Below are 16,444 nucleotides of genomic sequence, written 5' to 3'. Positions count from 1 at the left end.
GGCAGGAATGGAAGAATGGAGAGAGCCCTTGAGCAAGCTCCCGAACTCCTGGACATAGTAGGTCTACATCTTCCTGCAATCCTTTAAAAATGGAATGTGGTTTCATGCTCAAGTGACAGAACCCAGGGCTACAGTAAACTCATCCCTGAGCTGGAATCCCTCAAGCAAAATTTAGAGATGAGAGTTTATCTGCCCCGGCCACAGCATGACAGACTCTCCTCCCAGCGTTTCTCCTCTCCACGTTCACCCCCAGGATGTACCCAGCCTCTCCCTACACCTGCCTCTGGACCACACTGTGACTGGCTGATAAAAACAGCTAGTATATTCACACATTGCTGCTCATGGGGACTTTGTATTTGACATGGAGGAGCAAAAGGGCATTCTCTGGAATCACAAAAAGGAAAAGGGAGAAAGCTGGAAGGTGAGAAAATAAAGAGAAACCACAGATAGTGATGGGGCAGGAAGTGACACTCACATAGAATCGCAGACAGTCCACAGATACTTTGTGCGGTCCTACTCACAGGAACCCATTAGAGACCCCTCCCTGACTATGAACCCATGCCCACATATCCATAGCCTTCAAGTACCCCATATCTTCATAGCACTGGCCACTTCTTGAGGTTATATTGTTAGTATATTACAATACTCGGCAAATTTTAGCTATTATGATGGTTATTATTAAGTCCAAAGTGGACCCCTAAAATGATAGTACTGGTGACAATGTCCTAAACTGAAGGACTCTGACAGAGTAAACAAAAAGGATTGTTAATGGGTAAGCAGAGGTCTAAATTCAGCATTACTCAGGGATCTCCGAAGGTAGGGTTTCTATGCACCAGGACCTCCCTTAATCCACCCCCAGGTCTACTACCTCAGACAGGGCACCTAGTTCCCAATTAATCAAAACAACTTGCATCAATTCAAAGACCCCACCCTGCTGACTGTCATATAAAATCTGCAGGTTTTTCTGCCATCTTGCTTCTCTCTGCATGACCCACCTCCCCACTGCAAGAGACAGCCTTGACAGTTTTTGATTCCCCAATAAACCTTTCTTTCTATCCACAGAGTGGTCCAGTCTGGTAATTTCATTGTGTCCTTGCTTGCAGTTATGACTTCCACTTTACTTCTCTTCTCAATGGAAACAACAGGTGAGATCAGGCTTGCCATCTACTCCCGAAGAGTCCAGAATCTCAGTCTCTAATGGTACGAATAAACGTAAAAGAAAAACTACTGCAAACTTACAACTTCACATGTGAATTCATTGCTTTCATAGTGTTTTTACTTTATGGCTTGAGTGGAGCCCTTAATATTCTACAGTAGTCTCCTCCTTAGGCACTGTTTCATCTTCCATAGTTTAGGTTACACAATGGCCAATGATTTTAGCCCAAATTTGTTATCTGTTACCAGTTGGTTTGGCCAGTGGTTAAGCCATTGTGATGGCTACTCTTGGTTGTCAACTTGACTACATCTAGAATTAACTGAAACCCAAAAATGGGGCACAACTCTGAGGGATTTTTGCTTAATTTGAAGCAGGGGGATCCACTTCTAATGTGAGCCATGCCTTCTGCTGGAAGCCCATTTAGGGACACGGAAGAAGGAAGTTTTTGTTCTTTCTCTGCTTGCTAGCAAGACCATTTCCTCACTGGCATTAGAGCCTACTTCTTCTGGACTCTGGCATTTACTGATGATCAACTAAGACTTCCAGCCTCAGACTGAACAGCTACAGGATCCTTGGACCTTCCATTCATAGGCAGTCGTTGTTGGAGTAGCTGGACCACAGCCTATAAACTGTTCTAACGAATCCTCTTTCTATATTTAGGGAGAGATTTGGTCTGTATGTTCTGTTGCTCTGGAGAACCCTGACTAACACAGCCATGTATCATGGTAAAAGGAGTGTGTGACAACATAGACTGCTTACCTGATGAAGGCCATAATGGCGATATTGGGGACAGAAGAGGTGGATTAGAAGAGAGGCAAGTGTTCTAATATCCCCTTCAAAGACATATTCCCAGTGACCTAACTTCTCCCCACCAAGCCTGACCTTCTAAAATGTACTCCTATAGCATCTGGGCTGAGAACCACACTTTCAGTACATGTCTTTTGGGGACATTCTGGATCCACACCATAACACACATGTGAAAGGATGTTGTATGAGTAAGATTTGGTGCAATCTGTGTTTTCTGGTATTCTTTGTGTAGATAAGGGGGTACTGTTGGCATGTGTCGGAAGACCGCTCCTTACGCCAAATCTGTATTTGGAATATGGAGGAATATGAAGAACGGCAGTCTGTTTGCACAGCTGCAGGGAATCTTCCCATCCCTGCCCCTCATCCCAGGCAGGCTGCTGAAAGGCACAAGAAATCAATAGGCCACAAAATGGAAGCAATTCTAAACCCCAGGAAAACTCCTCCTTTTCCAATGTAATGATGCCATGGCCTGTCTCCAGACCTTGGATGAGAATGGGCCATTGAGAAGGTCCCTGGGGGGCACTGAAGCAGAGAGGGTGAACTTTAAGAGCAAGAAAGATTTCTTTTTTCATTAAAAGAAAAGGGTGTGTTTAGATTTACAGTACCCAGGAAAGTGCGGGCAAGAAGATGAGAGTCTCACGATGGAATCAGACAATTTAGGAAAGGCAGAGCGGGTGGAAAGCGCGCGAGGCTTATTTTAGTACAGACACACAGAGAGGGCGGAGGGAAGGAGAACTGAGCTTTCCAGGAAAATTAGGAGCAAGTAGAAATATTTAGAAAAATATTTAGTAGAAAAAAAATGCACACCAATGTTCACAATAACAGGATGGGTGTCCACCCTGTAATGTGCATTATAGTGTCCCCCCAAGGATCATATGTGTGTGTGTATGTGTGTGTGCACACGCGCACACGTGCACACACACCACCTCATAGCTTTAAAGATCTCAAGATGAAATCTTTGTATGTGGATCCTACATCTGATGGCTGTCCTCCCAAAGAAAATAAGAGTGAGATGTGGACACACTCCATGTAAAGATGGAGGTCAACATGGTGAGGAACTGCCACAAGACCAGGAGCAGGAACCAGAGGGAGTAAGGGAGATTTCTAAGCCAATGGAGAGAGTGTGGCCTAGCCCCACTTCAGCTCAGACCTCTGCCTCTAGAGTTGGAACAGAATAGGTTTCTGTTGTATTGAGGTCCTAGTCTGTGGTCATTTGCCTTATTAGCTACAGAAAACTAACATATACACCAAGCCTCTCCACAGAGTTTATACAGCAGGAGCTCAATAAATACGATTGGCTAACCAACGATCTGTTGACTCTTGGGCTATGAAACCAGGGGCACAGCTGCACTCGCACCGTGCCTGTGTGACAGAGTGAAGAGGCAGCACTTCCCACTTCCTCTTAGCAACTCTGCAACCAGCGCATTCCATGGAAAGAGGATGGAGTGTAGAAAATGAGACATGGGGTGAACCCTGCGACTCAGCTTCCAAACTACTTCCGGAGGAAGGTGGGCTCTGTTGAGGATTAGGCATCTCTGATTCCTGGTGGGGTTGACAGGAGCAAGGCAGAACCTGATATAGCATGTCTTCTTCAGAACCCAGAGCAAACTACAGCCCTGGAGCTCCCAGTGCCTCACTCAGCCAAGGGAAAGACACAAGGCTCTCCCTGCATCTGGTGTCCTACTATGGCCTGAGGGATGCTTCTCTGCTCCCCTTCAGTACTATTTCCCAGCGGGGGAAACTGGAGACCCTGCGCACAGTTTTCCCTTCCTACTTAAGTTCACAGATTATGCCAGTGATTTTATCATCCACCCACCCACCATTTTGACCTGAAGCCGGGTTGGTGCTGATTGTGAGGAACTTATTCTCCACTTGCCCTCCTACATTGTTCTTTCTCCGCCTTTCATCCCATCCGCAGGACATTGGCTTTGATACAGTGCACCAGCCAGGACACAGGATCTGATCCCTGGCTTTCTGTTGGGAAGCAGAGATGCTGACAGCAGGCGGAAGAGGAGGAATGTCAGTTCAAGGTCAAAGAAATGCATCTCCAGCTCCCTTCCTACTTCCTCCCAGCAGAACTTTCTCTGTGGCCCATCTCTTTGTATCCTAAGTCTCTTTCTATCCTGGAACCAGAAAGTGTCATCTGCTGTTGCAAGTTCCTGAGAGCTAGACTACCCTGGTGGCTCCCTGAATACCTTATCCGCTCTGACATCTATATAGCACCTTCATTGCTACATATCAGTTCCACATCTATGCACCATCTCCACACCATCTCCACATCTACACACTATCTACACAGCTACATACTATCTACATAGCTACACACCATCTCCACTGCTACACACCATCTTCACATCTACAACAATGTTTTGACCAAGCTCCTTCCATTTAAACCTCCTACAATTTAAATGGAAGTTTAAACAGTTGACAGTATTGATCAGGATGTGTGCATTTGAAACTTCATCTAGATGTAAGCATCTCCTCCCTCTTCTCCCTTTCTTCTTCCTCTTTTCCTCTCCATCCATCTCTTCCTTCTCTCCTCACTTGTGTCTTCCTCTTCTTCTTTCATCAATGAGGACAATTACATCAGAATAAAATATACCAAAATAAGCATCAGCCTGTGGCTGCTTTTCATCTAGGCTCTTGAGCCTCTGGTGGGCTCAGTGAATCCCTCTGTGAACTAGGTCACACCTTCCCCAGAGTGAACATGAAGCTGAACTGAACTAACACGCACATTCTCCTGTGCCTTGCCACATCCCCTCACCCGGTTTCATACAAGTATTCCAGCTCTGAATGACTGCCATTTTCATGTTTGCTTCAGTCTGCCTCTCCTTTTCAGGTTTACGGGTTTGAGTTTGCTGTCATGTCTGAGCATTCACCACAGCGTCCACTCCAGCTTTATAAGTCTATATCAGGAGGGACACACAGGCTTGTCCAGGGAAGACCACTGAGGCCGAGACTGGTAAAGGACGTGACCTCATTCCCCCCAAATCCCAGGAACAGGGCTGACAGGAGGAAGTCCAACCCACCAATCAATTTCTTGTTTTCTCCGATGGTAGAAATGTACCTGAAGACGCGAATAGCCCTTTGAAGACAGGGCAAAGGAGGTAGAAGGGAGCCTGGAGGAAGTTGCTATGGGCAGACACGCACTCCCTGCATGCAAGAACTTGGACGGAAACAGACTCACTTCTCAAATTGATGAACTGGCAGTTGGACACCCAGCTGCTGGGTGTTTCCATCCTGACTGCACAGCCTGTGTGAAACCAGCCATGAGTGATGAACTGTGAGAGCAAGCACCGGTAAGATTTCAGGGCTCTGTGAGCTGGCAGTGTGCCCCCTCTGTGCGTGCCACCATGCAGGACCAAATATAGTTAGGCTCAGGTCGTTGGGGATGGGTGTAGGTTATAATCTCAGAAGCAAGGGACAAGTTGTATCTGCCCTCAACTTTTCTAGAAAAGGAAGAAATGGATTCAGAAAATATAAAGAAGCAAAGAGGCAAGTGAGGGGAAAAAATTTATGTGAGATTTGCTACTGGAGGCTTTACTTTTAAGATTCATTCCAACAAAACAAAACAAGAAAGAAGCATTCCGATTGCTTTCATGAACTGTATACAAGTCAGTAAGCCCATAAAAGGAGGTTACAGAAAGAGCCCAAATCACTTTCTTGACAAAAAAAAAAAATCTTGCAAGAGGAATCTATTGCTTTCAACAGTACCAAAAGAGTCAATACAAAAAGGTTTAGAAATAGTTGACTTTAGATGTATCTTTCAAATGGAATCTACTGCCTTAATCATAAAAGCAACAAAAAAAAACCACTTGAATTTACAGGAAACCAGTGATATGGTCTTTATAACAAGTATGCATGGTTGTGTGTCACCAGATGAGCCAACCCAAGTCACACCAATCCATCCACTGAGCTACCCAGGGTGCCAGCCAAGGCCAAATGTAGCTGTGTCATCTCCAGACTACAGTTAGCACGGTCACAATGACACAGTCATCTCTGCCCAGTTACTAGGTAAGTGAGAAACTCTGCTTCAAAAATAAAATCTACTATGATTTTTTTCTCAGATTATAAAACCAAAACAAATCCATGCCCAAAACTGAAAAAAAAAATAAAAACAGACAAACAAGAAAATCTCAAAGCACAAAAACATTAACTCAGCATCCCAACGGCTCTCTTGTTAACCCTGTGAGGAAGACTTTTTCATATTCTTCCACTTCTTATATTAATAAAATAAGCTGAGAAATAAGACGGAAATATAAATAATAATTTACACATACAAATAACAAATAAACAATATAAAACAGATACAAATGTCTACGATGGCTTGTTCTTTTGCCATATGATGCTATTGTCAAGTATTTAATCAAAATTCTCAATTATGTATCTTACACAATTTTTCACTGTTACAAAACAAATGGAGTTTTCTTTCTAGCCTTCAAGTTTCCTGGCCCTAACTGAAAAGGAAAACCTAAAATTTCAGCAAGCAGATTTTGTAACCACTTTCTACAAAGTCCAAGTGTATCAGGGGCTTTTGCACACACACTGTGCTCATCTAGAATACTCCCTCCCCTCTGCTCATCAGCCTGCAAACAGTTTTGGGCAGAGAGAGGTTAATGACTTAGCACCACATATTTCCCTGATGGAGAAGGACTTTCCATTTTACTCAGGGAAAAGAAATATGTAAGACATAAAAGTTTTAGTCTTTTTCCCCTGACCCTTCCTTCTCGGTGCTCTGTAGAGGGATAGTTTAAGAACATAGCATCCATGACCTCCCTTTCTGAAAATGGACAGACTTTAAACTAAAGCCTTTTTTTTTTCTTTCATACGACCTCTGTCTTTGAGAATCTTATTTTGTCTGTGTTTTACATGCCACCATGGTCACCCTTCCAGCCTGGTGAGTGTTTTGCAGAACAGACTCCCAGCTTGCAGTAATCCATACATCTATCCCCCAGGGGAGGGTACTGAAAATCCAGTGGCCTCCAGTTTCCTTCCTGAAACTCCTTTAGTGTAAAATTGTTTGGACTGCATCTTCTACACACGCATTGCCTTAGCACAATCGTGTGTGTGCATATCCGGATGCCTTTGAGTCTAAAGTCTCCTCCTTAAGATGGAACCTAGGTTTTATTTTTCTCGTTATTTCCAGAACCCAGCAGACAAACTATTCCGCAGGAGGCACCAACTGAAAATTTGCCAAATGAGCATGTGACAAATTATTAAGAAGCTCGCACACTTTAAACCATTCAACTGAGTTTAACTTAACGACATTGTCTAGAAATAGCAGATTATTGCAATCATGCAAAGTCCCTAGAATAGGAATGTTCATATCTTAGTGTAGTTCCCAAACCCAGGGATACAAAATTCTTCAGATACGTCAGAGCCATCTTCCTCTGGAACTTGATTGGTGCTTGAGAGCCCTAGCGTTTACTGTTCTGGGAATCCCCAGGTGATGCTGGCACAGCAGCTGTGACCGCTATCAGAATCATCTCTGTTGTTTGCTAAACTTCTGCAATGATCTGACCCAGAAAGGTAGTGCAGAAATTGAGGACTCCATAGTCAAAACATTTTACTCAACAAATCCATCCACAGATAGATAAGTGGAGTTCACAAGACTTGGGCCACAGTCACGAGCTAACACTGGAATGAGATCTGAGACTTATCTCAAGGATTACACAACTAAAATAGTTTTCTGAGGGAAATCTACCCAACGTTGTCTTAAGATTTGGGCCAAAACTCCCTCCCTCCTGATTGTGCAAGGCTCTGTGGAGCTCTGCTCTTCAGAGGCTTTCTGAATAAAGTAAACCTCCCAATAGCAGTCTCTCAGTCAACAAATACCCTTTCGACATCTATGAAGGCAAACTTCTGTGCAGACCTCAAGAGGGAGAAGAAGATACTAGGCAGCTGGGAAGGTAAGTAGAAGTACTTTTAAAAAAGGGATATTCCTGATAACCAATGAGTTTTCAAAGGTCTTGAGCGGACAAGCTCTGAGGAAGGGGGCTATTTCTAAATGCAAGAGGAGAAAAGAGAAAACATTAGAAGGGAAACAGCCTGCAGAGCTGGGCCTAAGATAGGATTTCTGAGACAAGACTGTGCCTGGAATCCATTGTAAAGACAGCCATCGATCACAGCCAGTTCTACGAGGCTGGCCCTAGCCATAGAAATGGTCTATCTTTACGTCTATAAAAACAGAAAGGATGTCTTTGTAAGTTAGCTAGTGGCTCCCGTCTACAGGTGACATTGCCCTGGAATCTGATTCCTCACTACTTTCTGGCATTTTCTGGCTAGCACTGGCTCCTGTGCTGAAATGCGCAAGTGATGAGAGCCGTTAAAACAGCACAGAGAAAATGGCAGCTTGTGGCTATTGGCATGGCCTGGGATACGAGAGTGTTAATACTTGGAATCTTAAATGGTCCCCCAAGGTCCAAATATTAAAAGCTTGGTCACAGTTCGGTGCTAATTGGTAAGTAGTAAAGCCTTTAAGGGGTAAGGCCCAATAGGAGGCCTTTAGGTTACTGAGGTTAAGTGAAGGCGGGGACTGGGGACCCCAGCTATTTCCCTTCTCCCATTCTTCTCTGGCTCATAACCAACCCAGCAGTTTTGTTCTAGCACACACATGTGCCATCACCTTGCCACAGGCCCACAGCAACAGGGCCAGTTGACGATGGGTGGGAACCTCCACAACTATGAACCAAAATAATGTGTTTCTCTTCCTAAGTTGATTTTCTCCGTTATTTGTTCTAGCAAGGCAAAGCTGGCTAACAGCAGTCAAAAACTACTAGACTTACAGAATGCACATTCATTTGGTCAGCTCTGGGTTGCCTTCCTCTAATAGGTAATAACACTGCTCGGTGATTGTTGCCTTTGGGAGACGTTAAAGTAGAAATGAAACACACCCAGGAAGAATAACAGCCCTTGATTTTATTTTGGACTTGGCATGTCTGTGCCTACCCACACTTTAACAATATGCAATAAACATTTTGATGTCACAGGATCCCTTCGTTATTGAAAGCCACACAGAACTTCCTAAAAGAACATTTAAAAATAGTCTCCTATTCATCCCACTGTGTAGATACAATATTACATTCAGAGTCAGAAGTAGAACATATTGAAAATTTCTAGCTCTAGGATAAATTCAATTTTCTTTTAGTATCTACATTAGCAACATCAAAGACTAGCTAGGGGGTGAAGAGAGCACTAAGGAGGTTAGTCGTCTTGCCTGGCTGCCTTCATCCTTTCTAAAGTCACCTATATACATCTACCGTTTTGGTTAAGGGACATGAATGGGCCACTCTGGCTCCATTGATGAATTCATCATCCATGTCACACACTGTGGGCAGTGGTGGACACAACTCAATACTAGTCAATCTGATTCTCTCTCAAAAGAAACCTACACTGGCACACTGACAGATTCAGTTTCTATCAGAAGCCATGGTGAAGCCATGAGGACTTTTGGGTGGTGATCACGTTGAGTTACAGGTAGCAGAGAAGTACAGCCTGGCAGGAAATGAAAAGGATAAGTTATTAAGTCTCCAGTCCTTAGAGGACCTATCTGGGCCTGATGTCTTTTTTTTCTCACCAGTAGCTAGAGAAGGGAGTGAGTAACCACAGACCCCCAACGATGGCACGTATGAGCAATGAAAGATGTTATTTTATGGTGGCTCCATGTATGTCGCTCGATGGATCTCTATGTTTGGTTTGAGTATCTGCTTGATTAAGTGGTCATAATACTATTCATACTTCTTTCTTGATCAAAATAAATATAACTTTGATTAAGGAAATACCAATAGTATTTGCAAATGTTAGTTTTTATTTATTATTGTGTGTGTGCATATGCTGTAGGGGTTAGGGATATGTACCAGCCATGGTGCACTGATGAAGGTCAGAAGATGATTTGGGGAATCATGCTCTCCTTCTACTTATTGTGGCAGCATCTTTCTCGTTTTCATCTGTTGTGCTTTATCATAGAGGCATCTATAATCTCAAAGGTTGCTGAATATGTTGGTACTCTACCCTCTGATGATCAGAGAATGTTGCACTTAAGTTGACCCTTCTAGAATTTAATACAGCCTCCGGGATCACTAACCAAAGGCTTGGGACCCTTATTGACAGTCTATTAAAGGGTATGTAGCTAATAATTAATCCACCACGACTTTCATTCTGTACCCAAATTCTCCAGGAGGTTGTATGTGAAACTCTGTTGTGACTCTTTTCCATACAGTCTTCCCTGTTCCTCCTTCAATGCTTCCAAGCTCTTTCTGGTCAGTTTGTACCAGCCCCCTAGAACTCCCTGACTTGGCCTTTATGGTTTACCTGTGGCTTGGTAGCATTCTAGAAACATCAATGAATGTCCTTCCTTCTGACAGGGAACCCTCTTTCTTTCCCTGCCTGCTGTCTCTTACTCTCACATACTGCCCCACCTCATTCAAGCAAACCATCTCTTTTGGACTCATTGTGTTAAAAAAAAGATCAGTTTTATATCTCCTGAAGTCTCCACAAGTTAAAGAACTTCACCTACAATTCAAAAGAGAGAGAGGGTGCTTTTGAGAAAGACAGAGACAGGTGGATGACAGGACTCTCAAGAAGAAACTCTCCTGCCATTGTCGTCAGAGCGAGGCAGGACCAGAAGGCCTGAAATTCCTCAGCCAAGTTCTACTAGACTGTGAGGACAATGAAGGTGTCAGTGTTCCTATTGTGGGTAAGAGGGTTTCTTTCCACAATTTGGGTACTAGGATTTTTTAAGGGCCTAGAGAAGAGAAACTATGCTGGCACTTGGAGGAAACTAGAGGACTCGTCTGAACTCTGCCTTCTTTACAGAAACCTCTTTGTGGCAAAGGCAACTGGAAAGCATCAAGCTGAGGAATGGTTCTGTTGATCCCTGCCTCTCTTTGACTTTGATATGGGATCAGAAATCTTACTGCTTCAAACAGTTCCATCATCCCAGCTTTGGCACCAGAGGAATCTACTTTGTCCACTTATTCCTCCCTCTCCTACCTGGTTTCCCATCTCTGGAAGCCTGAAACTGCCTCTGTTTAGTTTGTCTTTTCTCAAAGAGCCCCCATCTACTATTGAAGACACTGGAGAAACCAGCCTCCTAAGGCATTTCTTCACATTAGGTTCCCCTGTGGTTTCTCCTGTCTGATGAGCATCTCTTGTGTCAATCTCTCATTTTTTTTTTTTTGTAATCTGTCCTCTGTAACTATTTCAAATCTGAATTAAATTTTCTGTTATTTTTATGAGAATAGGGTTTTGGACTCAGAATAATAGCTGTGTTCTTTTGTCTTAAGCGAGTAGGTCCTTAATATACTTTCCAGAGCCTGTTTGGGCTTGCTTTGTCTGAGTCCTCTTGCAGACATTGGAGCATGGAATTTGCATATGTCCCTATGTGCTGAGAATCCTGTTGGCAAGAATATGATGCCTGTGGAAAAATAACTGAGCTTCTCTTGGAAGTTGTCCATTTAATATCTATGGTGCATGGCAGGGCAGGGCAGCCGAGAGGTTAAGATCTTTAGGTGAGGTTAATAATAGAGGCTGCTTTCAACTGCTTAGCACAAATATTGAGGACAGGATCTGCACTGCTTGATACTGTCTAAAGACTTTTCAATTGTTTGCTTTCATATATGTTTTTTCTTCTTTACTTCGTTTCTTCCACCCACCCTCCCCTTCTTCCCTCTTCTTTTATTTTTGTGGAACTGGAGTCGGATCCAGGGCTTTATATATGCCAGGCATGCACTCTACTGCCTGACCTACATCCTCAGCTCCTCCTCCTTCATCTTCTTTCTCCTCCTCCTCCTCTTATATCATTAGAAAAAGAAGAGCTAAAACATCATCATCAACAATAAACCAGAAACAAACAAAATAACCATTAAGAAGCAGGAATGGTGTACACCTTTAATCCCAGTACTCAGGAGGCAAGAACAAGCAGGTCTCTGTGAGTTCAAGGCCAGCATGTTCTACATAGAACATTTCAGGCCAGTCAGGTTTACCTAGTGAGGTTCTGTCTTAAAGAAGGACAGAAGAAGGAATAGAAGGAAGAGGAGAAAGAGGAGGAGAATTTAATCCTGCTCTCCAGCTATGCTTTTTTTTTTAATCTGGAGTTCCTTTTAATCTCTAGGAATATAGTATAGATAAGAGATGGATAGACTTTCAAGCGTTCTATTCTTTTTGTGAAAACAGAACCTGTGACGTGGGAAATGCCTCTCAATATGGAAGCCTGAGCACAGGAGCCTGCCAACCTCTGCCAGTGACTCCCTCAACAAGGGACAAGATTGGGGAACAAAAGAAACAAATCTGTGATGGCAATCAAGTTGAAAAGGGAGGTCCCTTGTATGTGGAAGACTTTGACACGGAATTGTTTTGGGATGGGATCAGCTGGAGGCAGGTTAGTGGACATATTAATGGGGCACAGCAGAGAATGCTGGAGCTGGAGCCTGAGGCAATTCCAGGCATGTGGTAGCCGTTCACTGTGCAGAATGGCAGCCAGAAAGAGCCGGTGCAGTGCTGGTGCCCTCCTGTATAGAGCAAAGGGCACAGGATTGTGTCTCCCTAGAGAGAGAGCAAGAAGCATGTAGACTCATGCTAAGACAAATGTCCTGACTGCCGAAGAGGAGTGCGTGTTTCAGTGTGCATTTTGGTCTCGGGGCAAAGCATCCTCTCAACTGGCTCTTGATGGGGATGAGGCAGAATGTATTCGTGTCTGAGGCTGTGTCCGAGGTGAAGTTTCCAAAGTCCGTCTGTCACTTCATCAGTTCTGACCATGTGCGAGGATTCTCTGATCTGGCTTCCCATTCATGGGAGGCACCTTTTAAGAAATACACTGTCCGTCTGAATATAAAATAAACCTACAAAAGACAGCTATGATTATGAAATAGCCTCCATTCATCAATGGAGATGCATGAACCAGGTCACCAGGCAGTTGAGGACAACTATCCGCAGGAAAGGAACAGCACCAAATCTCAAGGGAAGAGACTATTGCCAGAACTAGAAGAGACATATTAAAAATAGTTAATGAATATATTTAAAAAGGTCTAGATATTGGATTCATAAAACAAGAAGGATGCGGCTATAAAGAGGAGTCAGAACATGCGGAGGAGTTCTTGTAAATTAACACGACACCTAAAATGCATGGTCTGGGGGTGTCGCTCAGAAGCAGAGCACTTAGCATGCCCTTAGTATCCCAGAGCACATCCTAGGACCACTTAGCCAAGAGGGCTCTTTGTGGCATGACAGATCATCAATGATCCACCAAGGATGAGGTCAGCAAGTCTAGGCCCCAGGAAACTGTCCCTTCCTTTAGCTTTAAATGCATACTTCCCAAATTGGTCCCTAGTATATTTCCTCATATATATATATATACATATACATATACATATATATATATATATTCTCTTATCAGAAAATAACCTGATACTGTTTGGTTTTCTCCCCCTTTTTCTGCTTCATTGCTCATATAATTAACAAAAATGAAAAATTCGTGACCAAGCTGTGCTTATCATTCGCCAGGCAGTTTTTATTCATTCTTTTGTTTGTCATTAATTCAGCCCCATTTCTTGAGTTCCTCTTATGGGTCATGCACACTGAGCACTGTGGATGAAGAACCGCCCTATACGCCCCTCTGAATGCATGATGCCATGGATAGGGCAGCGGAGTGTTTACAGAGAAAAGCGTGGCATTTGAACCCATGACTTCAGGCCTTAGTCACCAGAAAATAGTTATTGGCTTCGCCACACAACGTATTTCTTCATTATTCAATGTCTTTCTTCATAACTTAGAATATACTGTTCTTAAAGAAGAACTGTTGATACAAATTAAATGAACTGAATAGAAATCCTTTGATATCTGTGGGGGCTCTAGAACCCCTGAAGATATTAAAATTTGTAGATGTTCAAGTCTCTTCTTTTTATTGGTTTCATTGAGCACTACATTATTCTCTGCTTCCCTGCCTTCCTCTCCCCTCCTCTTCTACCCTCTCCCATGGTCCCCATGCTCCCAATTTACTCAGGAGATCTTGTCGTTTTCTATCTCCCATGTAGATTAGATCTCTCATAGGGTCCTCATTGTTGCCTAGGTTCTCTGGGATTGTGATTTATAGGCTGGTTTTCTTTGCTTTATGGCTAAAAGCCACTTGTGAGTGACTACATATGACATTTGCCTTTCTGGAACTGGCTTACCTTACTCAGTGTGTTTTCTATATCCATCCATTTGCCTGCAGATTTCAAGATGTCATTGATTTTTTTCTGATGTGTAGTACTACATTGTACTTTGTGTAAATGTACCACATCTTCTTTATCCTTGCATTTCTGGTGGGAGTGCAAACTGGTACAGCCCCTTTGGATGTCAGTGTGGCAAAGCCCCTTCCTTGACAAGATCTCAGGGATGTGGTAAATCCACTATTATAGGGTAGCTAACCCAGGACAACACTTCGCTACATCCAATCACAAGGGGTCACTGCAGAGACAAGAATTTGGCCCCTGTCTGTACTTAACATACAAGTTGCCAAATTTAGCCTCCACTCAGCAGATAGAATTCATCAAAAGTCAGTAGAAATCAATGTAGGCCATGACAAACTTAGTATCCCCTCACCTACCCTCCCAGGACTCCATGACCAACCAAAAGAGTGGAAACAGAGGCCAGGATAGAAATACAAAAGACATGTAGATATGACTTCTGGAGCTCTTACAGAGATGTGCAGTACCCAATCTTCACCATCTAGAGACTCAGTCATCTGATGTTTAAACCTAAATCATATAGTGGATACTCCAATACATAAATGATAACTAACATCATAAATATGAATGAAACCACACAAGCAGAACACATGGAAGAGGAAGAGGACTCAGGACAGAAACACAGTAACATGATTTTAGAATAGGCGTGGAAGAGAAGACACAAAAGCCTGATAAGAAGTGAAAGGAAGCAGAAATGTAGTCCTTGGAATCCAAGTAGCTGAGATGGCACTAGAGAACCACACTAAAGATGGTTTATCTTGACTGCAACACAATCCTTTGTACCCAATTGTATGGTTTGGCCATAGCAATGTTGGAGGAAGGATGGCTGCAGGAAGTACATCACAAGAAGTGGAAGGTAACAAGGAGACAAGGATGTGAGTGTCATCTCCCTTCCTCCAGCCCATCACAACCATCCTGAAAGGCCGACAGTGTTTTCTCTGCTTTACAAATAAGCAAGTGAATTACCTAAGGTAGCCCAGCCGAGAAATGAGAGAATTAAGAATGAGGGCCAAGTCTGAGAACCAGAGAGCAAAGTCTTTCCACAAGCCACTGGCTCCACCACCTAAGCCACCCTGGGCTTCTGTACTGACATGCCACCCAATTGTCAGAATGGCCTCTTCCAGTGCCTGATATAAAAACACACTAAACAGTGGGACAGGAACATGCCTATATGTTAACCAGAGACGTGGTGGGCGACAGCAGCTCCCGCCCTCCCTACATGACACCTTCTGTGCTTGTTTTCTGGGCATCTAGAGTGTGCCTCTAAATCCCTTGAACTGAGATACCCGTTTGCTACGGTACAAAGATGTTGAGGTGACAAATTCATGTTGGCTGTGCATCTTTGAAGAGCCACCGTGAACTAATTGTTCCTCAGCTTTTCACATAAATTACAGAACATGAGGCCCACAGCTTTGCCCCAAGTTGTCAACAGGTTTTAATTGTCTCTGCTTTTCCATACACACAGATGGCGATGCTAAGCTGCTCTGAGCAGACCTCTGCTGTCTCCAGGAAGAACAAAACACAACAAATCGAAATCCACTTGAAAGGAAAAATTGTAACAAAGTCCAAAATAGCCGCTTTCCCCCCTGAAGGTAAGTGTTACATAAAGGAAAACAGTGGACGGGACTGTGAAGGGATGGAGGCAGGGCTTTTGGAAATGTATAACGAAAATGTTAATTTGTGAAAAGAAATGTAAGAATGGCCAAGAAAATTAAGCGAAATCAGGATGACCAAATGCAGCCCAGGAGCCAAATGCATCTCCCATGGTGGCTAGAAATTTGTCACAACACATCTGTTGATGACAATGTCATTTCACAATGTTAAAAAGCTAGATACTAATTTAGATGTATTAAGAAACATGAAATTCATTTTACTGGGGAAGTCCATAATCAACATCAGCTTCAGGTTTCTTTAATCAAGGTCATTAAAATTCACTATAAATGACCAAACAGACTCACATGTGAGAATCTGTCTTCAACTAAGGTATAGACAAAGTCAAATAGAACATATTTTGTATGTTAATTAAAATACCATAATTTTATCAAACTGTTTTAAGGGATGTGGCTAAGAATACATGGGACATTAAATTAAGATTCTAGTATCAGATTAAGGTATCTCCTCATGAGTTGTTGGTCAGGGAACCTCCAGAGGACCACAAAATAATATAGGCTAATGACATTGTTCTAGGTTTTTTTCCACAAGACTAAATTCTAAGATCCTATTTTGAAAGATATCCTACGTTTTGGTTCCGGGACAT

The 16,444-nt window shown here is 43.1% G+C and overlaps 1 protein-coding gene and 1 long non-coding RNA gene across 4 annotated transcripts in view; one reads left to right on the top strand and one right to left on the bottom strand.

Moving 5' to 3' along the window:
- Nucleotides 1–16,444, bottom strand: part of F13a1 (coagulation factor XIII A chain) — a 406,032-nt gene that overhangs the window by 311,854 nt on the left and 77,734 nt on the right. The window lies entirely within an intron of this gene.
- Nucleotides 7,756–16,444, top strand: part of LOC126501590 (uncharacterized) — a 29,462-nt gene continuing 20,773 nt past the window's right edge. Inside the window, exons 1-2 of the long non-coding RNA XR_007591720.1 lie at nt 7,756–7,872; nt 15,653–15,779. This is a non-coding gene — a long non-coding RNA (uncharacterized lncRNA). The remainder of the gene's footprint in view (nt 7,873–15,652; nt 15,780–16,444) is intronic.

The sequence above is a fragment of the Alexandromys fortis genome, unplaced genomic scaffold (assembly GCF_014885135.2).
Source record: "Alexandromys fortis isolate MF-2015 unplaced genomic scaffold, M_Fortis_MF-2015_v1.1 scaffold_5, whole genome shotgun sequence".
Taxonomy (NCBI): Eukaryota; Metazoa; Chordata; class Mammalia; order Rodentia; family Cricetidae; genus Alexandromys; species Alexandromys fortis.
This window is presented reverse-complemented; position numbering and strand designations above follow the sequence as displayed.